This window comes from Astatotilapia calliptera, chromosome 6, assembly GCF_964374335.1.
Source record: "Astatotilapia calliptera chromosome 6, fAstCal68.1, whole genome shotgun sequence".
NCBI lineage: Eukaryota > Metazoa > Chordata > Actinopteri > Cichliformes > Cichlidae > Astatotilapia > Astatotilapia calliptera.
In genome coordinates, this window is record NC_137427.1 from 41,580,797 (window position 1) to 41,592,248 (window position 11,452).

Below are 11,452 nucleotides of genomic sequence, written 5' to 3' on the forward strand. Positions count from 1 at the left end.
TTTATTGGTCGCCTGTATTTCCTGTACACAAAGTATTAAAAGATGTAAACCTCATAAAGTGTCTCTGTTGCTTCCTCCTCTGTAACAGCTGTCAATGTTTCTTCATTATTTTCCTGTAGTAAAGAAATAGACAACATTGCTGTTCTACTGTAAACTCATATAATCTGTGGAGTATTACTCACAACTGCATGTTGGTCTGGCTCAACAGGAGGCTGCACCAGATGCAGTACACCATCACCATCAACTGATAGAATATGAGGTTTATACAGGTCACTTATAACTTACAAGGGACCAAATGGCAATTAACAAACATACCAAGCACCTTACACTTCATTGTCATTATGCTCTCAAAGACAACCAAGGCTGAGGGAAGGCAAGATCAGTAGGAAAATAACTTCACTACAAAATAATCCATTATGGTAAAGAGTTTATCAAATGAATGAGTAGCACTGCAAAGGTGACTGTGAAGAAAGGATGTATGCACATCATGTATTATTTTGAATTTACCCCTTATGTAGGCACTGGTGTCTTGCGGGGTTATTGCCTCAGAGGATGTCCCCGCAGAGATGCCTTCGGCCACAGGGCGCCCACTGTTTTGGCTGAGGGCCAACTGCTCAGCCTCTGTGAGTGGTGGTGGTGGAGGACCCCCACCTGATTTTCGGGCCTCCGCTTTTTTTCTGTTGGCTATAACGGGCCACATTTGAGCATACAGAGTAAGCAAATATGTACTTGTAATGTGCTCAGATAATTTCAATAAGTGCTTACAGAAAGAAAATTAATGTAGCCTCTAACTGCAATTGATTTACATCGGACAAACAGACCAAGCACTATGGCTCATAATACAATTACACCTTACCTGTTTGGACTATATTTTTATATTTCATTTTTACTTGCTGCCAGGAACGTTTGGGGCCTGTTGGGTTGCACCTGCGCTCACATCACGTCACAAAATAAAATGTATAAAATAACAAATAAAATAACATATAATAAAATAACGTGTTAAATGGGTGGAAATCCCTCGATCAATGTTTATATTAACACTCACGCATTGACTCTGTCGGCTATGTTTTGCCATGCATGCTTTTGCAGCTGTGGCTGTGTTACTTTTTTCCGTGGAATTTGCATGTTATCGGCATATGCTGCCATCAGAATTTCGGCCTCAAGCGCTGTAAAATACATTGACCGCGCCTTCTTTCCCTCCGTCTCCATGGTGACTCGCTTAATCTGTGCTCCGCTTATCAGGGCTTTATGTATTGTTAAGGTTCAAAATTGAGGAAGGAGAGTACAAACCACTCTTGGTCCAGAAGCTCTTGGTCAAACAATGATTTTAATGAACACACGTGTGGGAAGACACTCTGTACGCCGACAGCCAGTAGTCCTCGACTCAATCAAAGCATGAACAGATATTTTATAGCATCAGGGTTTGATTTACTGACGCCCCTTCATGCGTCACAGATACATTTTATACATAGATCAGATCAACACCAACAATGGCTTTTCACCCAGAAGATCATCTTCTATTTTCATGGCTGGTACTTTCCGTTCTTGTCTTGTTCCTCTTTCTTGCCGAGACAACAAGGAACGGTTCCTCTTTTACCGAGACACTTTTGCAGTTACAGCCAGACATGACTAAACTCTTTCCTATAAATAAATCTAACTAATGTGTGTGTGTCACGACCTCACATGCTCTTTCTCAATTCACCTGTTGCACTTCTGACCTTTTACCAGACCAGAGGCTCACTGAGACTATGTGTATGTCCTCTACTAAATAAATGTTTTAATCAAGAACCTCTACTAAACATAATAACTGTGTGCATAAGCATCTTAAGGCCTTCTTAAAGCTATCTGTTACTTTGTTAAAGCAATGATCATACTGCAGATTATATTATGCTGGTCAAATACTTTTTGTTCATCCCCACAGTATCCTCGTCCGCGCGCTTCACTTGGGGTTAAAGCAACTCCGCGTTGACTGAACTAATTGTTATCAGCCTTTCTGAAACGGAATATTCCGAGTTGGACAGTTCGGGGTTACTCAACCGTGAGTGTCGTTTTTCACTCTGAGTTTTCCAAACCGGCTTCCTGAAACAGGGCCCTGAAGACAAAACACACAACCCCAGGCAGAGGCGGAGCCAGACATTTGAAACACCCGGGGCTTAGCCCAAAAGGGTAGTATGCATGTGGGATTTTTTATTTATTTATTTTTTTTGGGGGGGGGGGGGGGGGGGGTAGAAATGACTGAAAGATTAATAGGCTCTGTTTTGAGTTTTGTTCAAAAAAGAATGACTTCATATAGGGAAAAATATTAGTGATGTGCGATACCACTGATTTCCTTTCCGATCTGATACCAAGTAATATTCAGGGTGGTATCGACGATACTGATCCGATACGATACTTTGTACAAAAACTTATTTTATTTATTGTATCTCAAATTATAGCGTCATAATGATTACAGGACATAAGATTACTTGTTCTTATCACTTAATAATGCAGAGTTCATCACATAGAAATAAAAAAACTGAAGTTGTGGCTATTTGAACACCTTGCCTGCCTGCAGCACTAAAGGACTCTGTGAGAGACGTCTGTCTCGCCCTAGCAGCACCTGTCCCTCTCCTCCTCTTCAGTTCGCCTCAACATACGCGCCTCATATTCTGTGATATGATTTACTCTGAGGTGTTTGACAAGGTTAGTGATGTTGCCACAACCATACATGCCAACCCTGCTGAAAATCTCCCGGAGCCACCATTCTGCCGAATTTCTCCCGATTTTCCACCCGGACAACAAAATTGAAAAACCATGTTGCAGAATTCATAGCGCGGCCCAGCCAATTCCAGTTTCCACCAATGGCGGCAGCTACTTAGTTTTAATATTACTCTTATTTCTCTTTCTGGGTCGCAAAAAAACTTTTAACATATTTTCAGGTGAGAATGTAGCTGTGTAAACTTCAAATATCTGAGACAATCGACACATCATTTTCAAACCCCCGCGGTCTTTCACTACTCAGGTTAAACATGATATATAAGTCACTTTGATAACTTCAAAATGTTCTTGTTTGGCTTTTTCAGTGTTTTATTTGTTTGTGAGTAAATCGGTTTGGCTGAGATTAAAGTTATTAGATTAAATTAAATTTAACTTTATTAATCCCTCGGGAGGGTTCCTCCGGGGTTTTCACACAGCTGAATAAACGTCAAACAGAAAACGAATTAAACAAAGTGTGAGACGGTCGAGAGTTTACGTCAGCACCCGGGTTATATTTTAGATAGCAAGGAGCAGACGGCAGAGTTTCACTCCACCGAGGGAGCTCGTGAGGTACTACCCGGCTTTCTTTAGACCGCGAAGGCCGGGTCCTCAGGTGGAAGCAGCCTTTGAATTTGGACACCCCCGCTGTTTCCGGGCCGGCCAATAATAACTGTGACATTTAACGTAAAATGTATTTTGAATGTCTCCCTGATTCTGAGGTCTCAAGGTTGGCAAGTATGGCCACAACACCTCACTTTTTTGCCACATGTATTGCAAACCACGTCTCAGCTGTTTGTGGAGGTAAAATACGTCCGCATATGACTCCAATTACGCTCAGCCATTGTTGTGAGTGTGCACGCCAAGGGGCTGCGAGACTTTTATACAGCCGTATTTCACACATGACTATGAAAGGCGGAAGAGGAAGTAGTTCCTTTGAATGTAGGCAATCTGAATGTTATAGTTTCTTTCCACTGTGTTCCTGTTAATGATAAACTACAAATTTACCATAAATTACTAAAATATCGATATTTTAATGTGAGATTCGATTCTAGAACATAAATGACTGGTATCGGAGGAATCGATATTTCAGGATCGATCCGCACATCACTAAAAAATATATATCACATGTGCAGGACACCTTAAACTAGTTTTTTAATTAAGCAGCGAGGCAGAACAAAGTCGGGGCTGTATCAAGACACGAGGACTAAACCCCAATTCAACCAGACCCAGAACTGATGCAGAATTAAAACAGGACTACAACAGTTCAAAATCAGGACTACTGAGGACTTAACCAAGACAGAACCAGAATCAGAGCTAGATGATACTAGCACTAAAAATCATCACAGACCTGCACTACACTTATTTTTTAATTCTACCAAAGTCCACTATTTAGATTGAGAAATGTTTATATAATTATTTAGCCTTGTTGTGCGAACAAGCCTGCAGAACTTAATAAATGTAGAATTTGAAAAATAACAAACCTAAAAAGAAACACTAGGTACGAGATACATGAGGACCTATGATACGGTGATACTTTTGGCAAATGACCATTTGACTAACATGTGTGTCTCACCTGCTCTTGTTCATCTCTGTTCTGTCCTCATTCTCCTCTCTCTCCCTCTCTGTTCCCCTCTTCCTCTCTCTCTCTCTTTGTGCTGACAATCATCAAATATACAGATATTTACAAACTCTTCAGATAAAAACACAAACACTTTTTTAAATTGTAACATCAAATCAGACTAAATGTTTATTTTTTTAGATTGATAAATATAAAAAACATATTTGTTAACTTTAAGAGTAAAGAGAGAAACTGTCTGTATTTCTTAATTGTAAATGGCACCAAATTGTATTCAAAATTGAGCCACACTTATGGAGCTCCACAGTTCTTTTCCTGGTGTTTTGGTTGACATCTCTTGATGTTCCCATGTCACAGAAACAGGCTCTGTGTTTTGCCTTATATGCATCCACAGCTGTGCCACCAATTTACTCACATGGACTCTACTAACCAATCAGAAGCTTCTTCAGCTCAGAATGGAATCGTCTGGAGTTTCTTATTAATTAACAATAAACTTAGTGTACATGGACTCCTAATTTTGATGAAAGTGATAAAAATAGACAGATCTCTCTCTCTTTATTCTGACATTTAACTAATTCAAAATATATTTCAATATGTATCTAAAACAAAAGTTTACTCTAAATTGATGTTGTACAGTAAAAATGTTTTATGTTTTCTCCCTAAAGTGTATGTAAATATCTGGTTACAAATGTGACTATCCTGCTGTGTACTGAAATCCCTCTTGTTTTGCATAGAAATATACTGAACAACATACAAAGCATAATATATAAAATAACATTTACCTGAGTTTTTTCTTTGAAAGAAGCCTCTAATGTCCATTCTTATATTTCAGTACATAACTGAAACCGATTTAGTCGGGGAGGGTAAGAACTGAAAATATGAAATAAACACACGTAAGCTAAGACTCTCTAAAGAAACAGCATTGTTGTTGTTCGGCTTTTCATTTCGCCATTTGTTGATTCACTTGAAGAGCAAGTAACGTAATATGGGTCAAGTGATCAGTTTGATATCAATCTTTTGTGATGCACCGTCATATTTACATTATTTGTACGGTACGAATGATTTGCTTTGGTACCTGGTCAAACTTAAGCTCTCCTTAGTATGGCTGGCTCCGTTTCTCCAACAGCGCACACAGGCAGCAGCTGCCCCAAACTTATTGGTAATGTCACAAGAAAACCAATGGTGTGCTTGGTTTCAACGTAACTTTATTCTTTCATGAGTTATTTACAAGTTTCTGACCACTTATAAAATGTGTTCAATGTGCTGCCCATTGTGTTGGATTGTCAATGCAACCCCCTTCTCCTACTCTTCACACACTGATAGCAACACCGCAGGCGAAATGCCAACACAGGCATCCAGTATCCATAGTTTCAGGTGCTGCACATCTCGTATCTTCACACCATAGACAATTGCCTTCAGATGACCCCAAAGATAAAAGTCTAAGGGGGTCAGATTGGGAGACCTTGGGGGCCATTCAACTGGCCCAGGATGACCAATCCACTTTCCAGGAAACTGTTCATCTAGGAATGCTCGGACCTGGCACCCATAATGTGGTGGTGCACCATCTTGCTTCCAGCAAGATGGTGCACCACCACATCTTGAACTCAGGGAACGTGCCAGCTTCAGTGCATAAAGAGGGAAACACATCATCATGTAGCAATTTCAAATATCCAGTGGCCTTGAGGTTTCCATTGATGAAGGATGGACCCACTATCGTTGTGCCCCATATACCACACCAAACCATCACTTTTGTTGTTCCAACAGTCATGGAGGGATTCATCCAATGTGGGTTAGTGTCAGACCAATAGCGCTGATTTTGTTTGTTAACTTCACCATTCACATAAAAGTTTGCCTCATCACTGAACAAAATCTTCTGCGTGAACTGAGGGTCCTGTTCCAGTTTTTGTTTTGCCCATTCTGAAAATTCTGTGCGCCGATCTGGGTCATCCTCGTTAAGATGCTGCAGTAGCTGGAATTTGTAAGGGTGCCATTTGTGAGTAGCTAATATCTGCCAAAGGATGTTCGCCTAATGCCCCTCTCCAGTGACATGCAGCGAGTGCTTCGCTGTGGGCTCTTGCTGAATGAAGCTAGGGCAGCCACTTTTATTTATATATATTCTTCAATGTTACTCATCTCAGTAATCAACCTTTTAACACCTTAAAACACACTTAAAGCTCCGCTTTCACGCCCCTCCATGTGCTTCCTGTTGCTCGCTCTCTTCTCTCTTATCTGATTATCAACATCCTGTACACAAAACTCTTGCTTCTGCAAGTGCGAAAGTTTCCAAGCAGAATGCACCTTAACTCTGACCTACAAGTCACAATACATGTTATCTGTTTCTGCAAGCATCTTCATTGACCTTTTACACCCTGACACCTTTCACAATAGATTAGAAGAAAATCATCATAACCGCTTATTCTACTAAAAGATCAAAAAGAAAACAAACATTTTAATCAATTAAGTTTAAGCATAAAAGCAATTACTTATGAGTAAGTTTTATCATAGCTAAATTATCAAGCTCCCTTGATAAAGCCCCTTATTTCAAATTAAACCCAAAATCACCCCTTCTTGACACATCTCATGTGTCAAATACGCTAAAGCCAGCTACTAAAACTGAAAATACTGAAAATACTTCACCACCCCTTATAAAAATGACAGGAAAAGCTTTGTCACGTTATTTCTCTAAAACTCTCAGCAATTCTCCTCTAGGGTATATTTGCTCCGGGCCTCCAAACCTGTGTTTAGGAATAAAATCAGTCTAATCATCCTGTTACAGTTTTTTTCAATCGCTAACAAGCGCCTACCCATACTTCAGATACTTTTTCTAAACTCTTAACACAGACTCACACCTACAAAACACAATTGGCCAAATGGATAATTTTCTTCTCAAAAATACATTTTGTTAAATATATACTAACTCTTCATTTCAAAACAGAACACATCTTTCTCTGCACACACTAACTGTACAAAAACACTATAAATCTGACTCAAAATGAAATTAGTCTGTCAAAGAATAACACTTGTTTTCACTTCACAAGGTACATGCAGTCAATCAAAGTACACCAGGTTTCAAAATACTGGCTATTATTGACATTACACAAGCTGCATAGACCTTTATGATTCAGTTTTACAGGTATTTGCATGCGAAACATGCAATCCACCATTTTGACACCAGAAATGTCTTGGTTGGTAACTGTATGTCCACATGTACAGTAATGTTCACATTCAAAAGCATTCCAGTAAAAAGCAAACAAGTTTCTGTTTCTTTACTGTTTACTACAGGAGGTACAGTAGAAACACGGTATGATAGGACAGAGAAAGTTTTACAGTATTGCTTACAGTGAACAAAATATCCATGAAACACACAAGAGCATTCTGAACAAAAAAACAACAGCAAAAAGCCAAGATAAAAAGGGGGGGAGGGGGAGGGGGGCTAAAAAAAGGCAAAAAATTTGCATCTAATCCCTGCGATCTTCAGGGTTAGGACACATGTTTTCATCAACATCACATCTGATGTTATCCAAGTCGATGCACCTGGGATAAAACCGCATGGTATGTCGGATCCACCCTTGGCAATCGTCAACTGTGATGTCCCTGGAGCCAGCATCCATGGCTTCAAGGAGGGACATCTGGTCATATGGCTGATGGTCATAAACCTTCCACCTCCATGCAGAAAAGAACTCCTCTATGGGGTTGAGGAAAGGTGAATAGGGTGGAAGGAAGAGACTTACCAGTCTTGGGTGGACTTCAAACCATGTTGTTATTGCCTGCGAGTGATGGAAAGCCACATTGTCCCAGGTAATTACAAAGGTCCTCATGTTTTCACCCTCCTGACCCTGCTCTGGAACCAGGCACTGGTGGAGATCATTGAGAAAGGCAAGCAAGCGCTCTGTATTATAGGGTCCAACCTGACATCTGTGAAGGAGTAATCCTGCATTTGCAATTGCTGCACACATGGTAATGTTTGCCCCTCTCTGTCCTGGCACATCAACTGTGGCCCTTTTTCCAATTACATTCCGTCCACGTCGATGCCTTTTGGCCAGATTGAATCCTGCCTCATCGATTCATGAGGGGCATGGTTGGCCTCCAATTCCATAACTCTCTGAAACAAAGTTTATGTAAGTCATGTTATTACTGTATACCATACTGTACTGTAACCTAGTATTGTGTAGGTTACCTACTTGCAAAGTGCGAAGCTTATAGAACTGGACATTGGATTGAATATACACTATACCTGGACATATTGTCGTCATAGCTCCTTGACCCTCTCACTGTTCCTCTCAAAGGGAACAGTGTAGAGCTGCTTCATCCGCACTCTGTGTTTGGACAATGTCCGCGTAATGGTTGTGAGGCTGATTCTATCGATATTGTCAAATATCTCATGGTCCGCCACAATTCTAGTTTGAATTTCACGCAGTTTTATTGCATTATTTGCAGTAACCATTTCTACAATGGCAAGCTCCTGATCATTACTGAGGAGCTTTCCTCTTCCCCCAGAGGGTGGAAGATGTTGCATTCTTTAGAAAGACAAAAAATTCAACATATGCATTACTGTATGACCATATTGACATGTCAAGTGAGAATAGAAACAATCCATGTAAAATGCAATACTTACCTGTTGGTTTGTTGAAAGATGCGTATAATGGAGGCAACCGTTGACCGCCTCAAATTGGGCTGCACTCTTTCACCAGCCTCTCTTAGTGAAAGACCATGGTTGATTACATGGTCAACGATAGTGGCACGAATTTCATCACTGACTACTGTTCTTGCTGCCCTTGGAATGCCACCACCACGCATTCTTACACCTCTACCTTGCCCTCTCCTTGGGCCTGCTCTTCTCCCTGGGCCCCTTGCTCCTACTCTTCCTCGACCAGACATTACAGTGTTTGTCTTTTTTTTGTTTCCAAAAACATCACTCCTCAAGGTCTTGCCTTATAAACCCCACTGACTCTAAGCCAGAATGGAAGAAGCTGTGGTTGGCCCAATTTACCCAACATAAATCAGCTGTGTGTCAATTATTCAATTGTTTGTTTATTATCAGCTGAGATATATTTTTGATATTGATATTGTTTTTGTACTGATATCATTGCAGAAGCAGAGGTTTTTATACTGTATCTAAGGTTTGGAATATTGTTTTTGCTATTGTGGGATGTTGTGTGTTAACATTCGTAGATACTACAGAAACAGTCCATAATTTTGTTGGGAGGTATAGCTTGTCTGTTAAGAAAATGTAAGCATTGTGGAAATGTGTTCACTGACTGCATATTGGGTGAACACGACATGAAATGTGTGAATGGTATGGCCACAACAGACCAATGCTGTGCTAATTGTGTTTAGAGTTTTGCAAATGTGACAACTGTTTGGACAAACGCTTGTTAGCGACTGAAAAAAACTGTAAATCTTTTACACCACTGGCTCCATTCAAACCTTCCTAGAAACAACACCTGTGTGTTAACACTAACTTCATTTTAAAACTCACATTTCCTGTGTTATAACATGTTCTTGATACAGCATATTTTGATTTCATTTTGCTCCTCTTAATGTAACGTTACATTCTAATTATACTTTACCAGACTTAACCAAAATATATATGCTTTCCTTACTTTGCTCCTGCTTTAAAGGAAAAAACCTTGGTCACTTCAACAAGTGTTTGTTATTCTATAACTGCATGTTATATGAAAAGTCTAGCAATCTCCTATGCGACTCATAAATATTACAGACGGCCTTCTCCTCAGCAAGTTGTAATCTGGAAAAGGTCACCTTATATTTGCTCTCCCGAAAATTTTTTCAGCACTGTTAATTCAATCTTGCTGGCCTGCTTACAAAAAATGAGAAAAAAGAGAGCTGATTATTATTAGCTCATCAAAACACGACACATAATCACCTGACAGGTTTTCCCTAAGTGCACTGTTACAATTTTAAAGGGCCCAATTCTAGACATGTCCAAGTTTACTAAAACTCCCTCTATTAAAATAAGAAAACAACACAAACCTAACTGACACAATCAACCCATCACTCAAACAACAAACCCAAAGATCTTAAACACAAAAAAAAATTCTTATTAATCTATCGATATGTTATGGAGATTAGAACTTCAGGGCCACAAAAGTTTTTCCCTACTCTTGGTTTAATTAATACTTACATTGTCACGGTCTCGCTGGCAGACCGTGGGGATGTGGGGAAAGGAGGACCCAAAATGCAGGACTCTACAGTGCAACAGTGTTTATTTACAGTGGTGACAATCCGAACAACAATAAATCCCCCCGTGCGATCCCAACTCCCGTTCCGTGTCTTCTCCTTTATCCCGTGCTCCGTGCTCTGTCTCCGTTCCCTGTGTACTCTCCGTGTGCTGCCTCCTGGTCGCCACAATTCCTCCTGAGGAAACACGCATACCAAAGGCAGCCGTGAGTACAAAACCTAACAGTAGACTTGCACTAACCTTGCACAATACACTTAAGACTGACGGGAAGTCACTCAACGATCCAGCGTCGAGGAGCTCTCAGCCACACTGTTTTGAAGCTCCTCTGACGAGGCTTGATCGGCGCCAGGTGTGTGTGGATTCCTGGGTGGGACCGGTCAGCTGGCAGGGCCACACCCACCAGGCCTAAAAGTGCCTGCCACGACCGCACCCTCACATACACAAGCACACACCCCTAAACACCTGACAGTACACCAACACGGAAAAACAGGACAGCAGACACAACCATAATAACAACAACCACAATAATGATAATAATAATAATAATAATAACTACAATAGTAGTCCACACTGCTCACGGACCCCGAATCCCTGGAACTGGGTCCGTGACATACATAGTCTGAAATCAGACTTAAACTCACTCCCTCTGTTCATTTTCTGACATAATTTCACCTGCTAAATACACAGAAAATTTTGTTAAAAGCCACACAATTTGCACACAATAATGTTCCCCTTTAAGCACTTTAACATACTTAGATTTAGCATAACATATAAACCCATTATAACAATGTGTCATCACTAAATTATAAATTTCTTGTCCAACTCTGCACCTCTGAAAAGGCCTGACCACCTAATTTAAATATCCTGTTACTTTACCATTATATATTTCACCAAGTAATCCTCCTCAGTCTCTGCTATGTTTCCTCCATTGAAAGCCTCTG

General features: G+C 40.3%; 1 long non-coding RNA gene across 1 annotated transcript; it reads right to left on the bottom strand.

Moving 5' to 3' along the window:
• Nucleotides 1–10,519: 10,519 nt before the first annotated feature.
• On the bottom strand, nucleotides 10,520–10,931 carry LOC145429608 (uncharacterized). Its single transcript, XR_013909864.1, has 2 exons — nucleotides 10,777–10,931; nucleotides 10,520–10,687 (listed from the first exon to the last, which is right to left on the bottom strand). It is a non-coding gene; the product is annotated as an uncharacterized LOC145429608 (long non-coding RNA).
• Nucleotides 10,932–11,452: the final 521 nt, after the last annotated feature.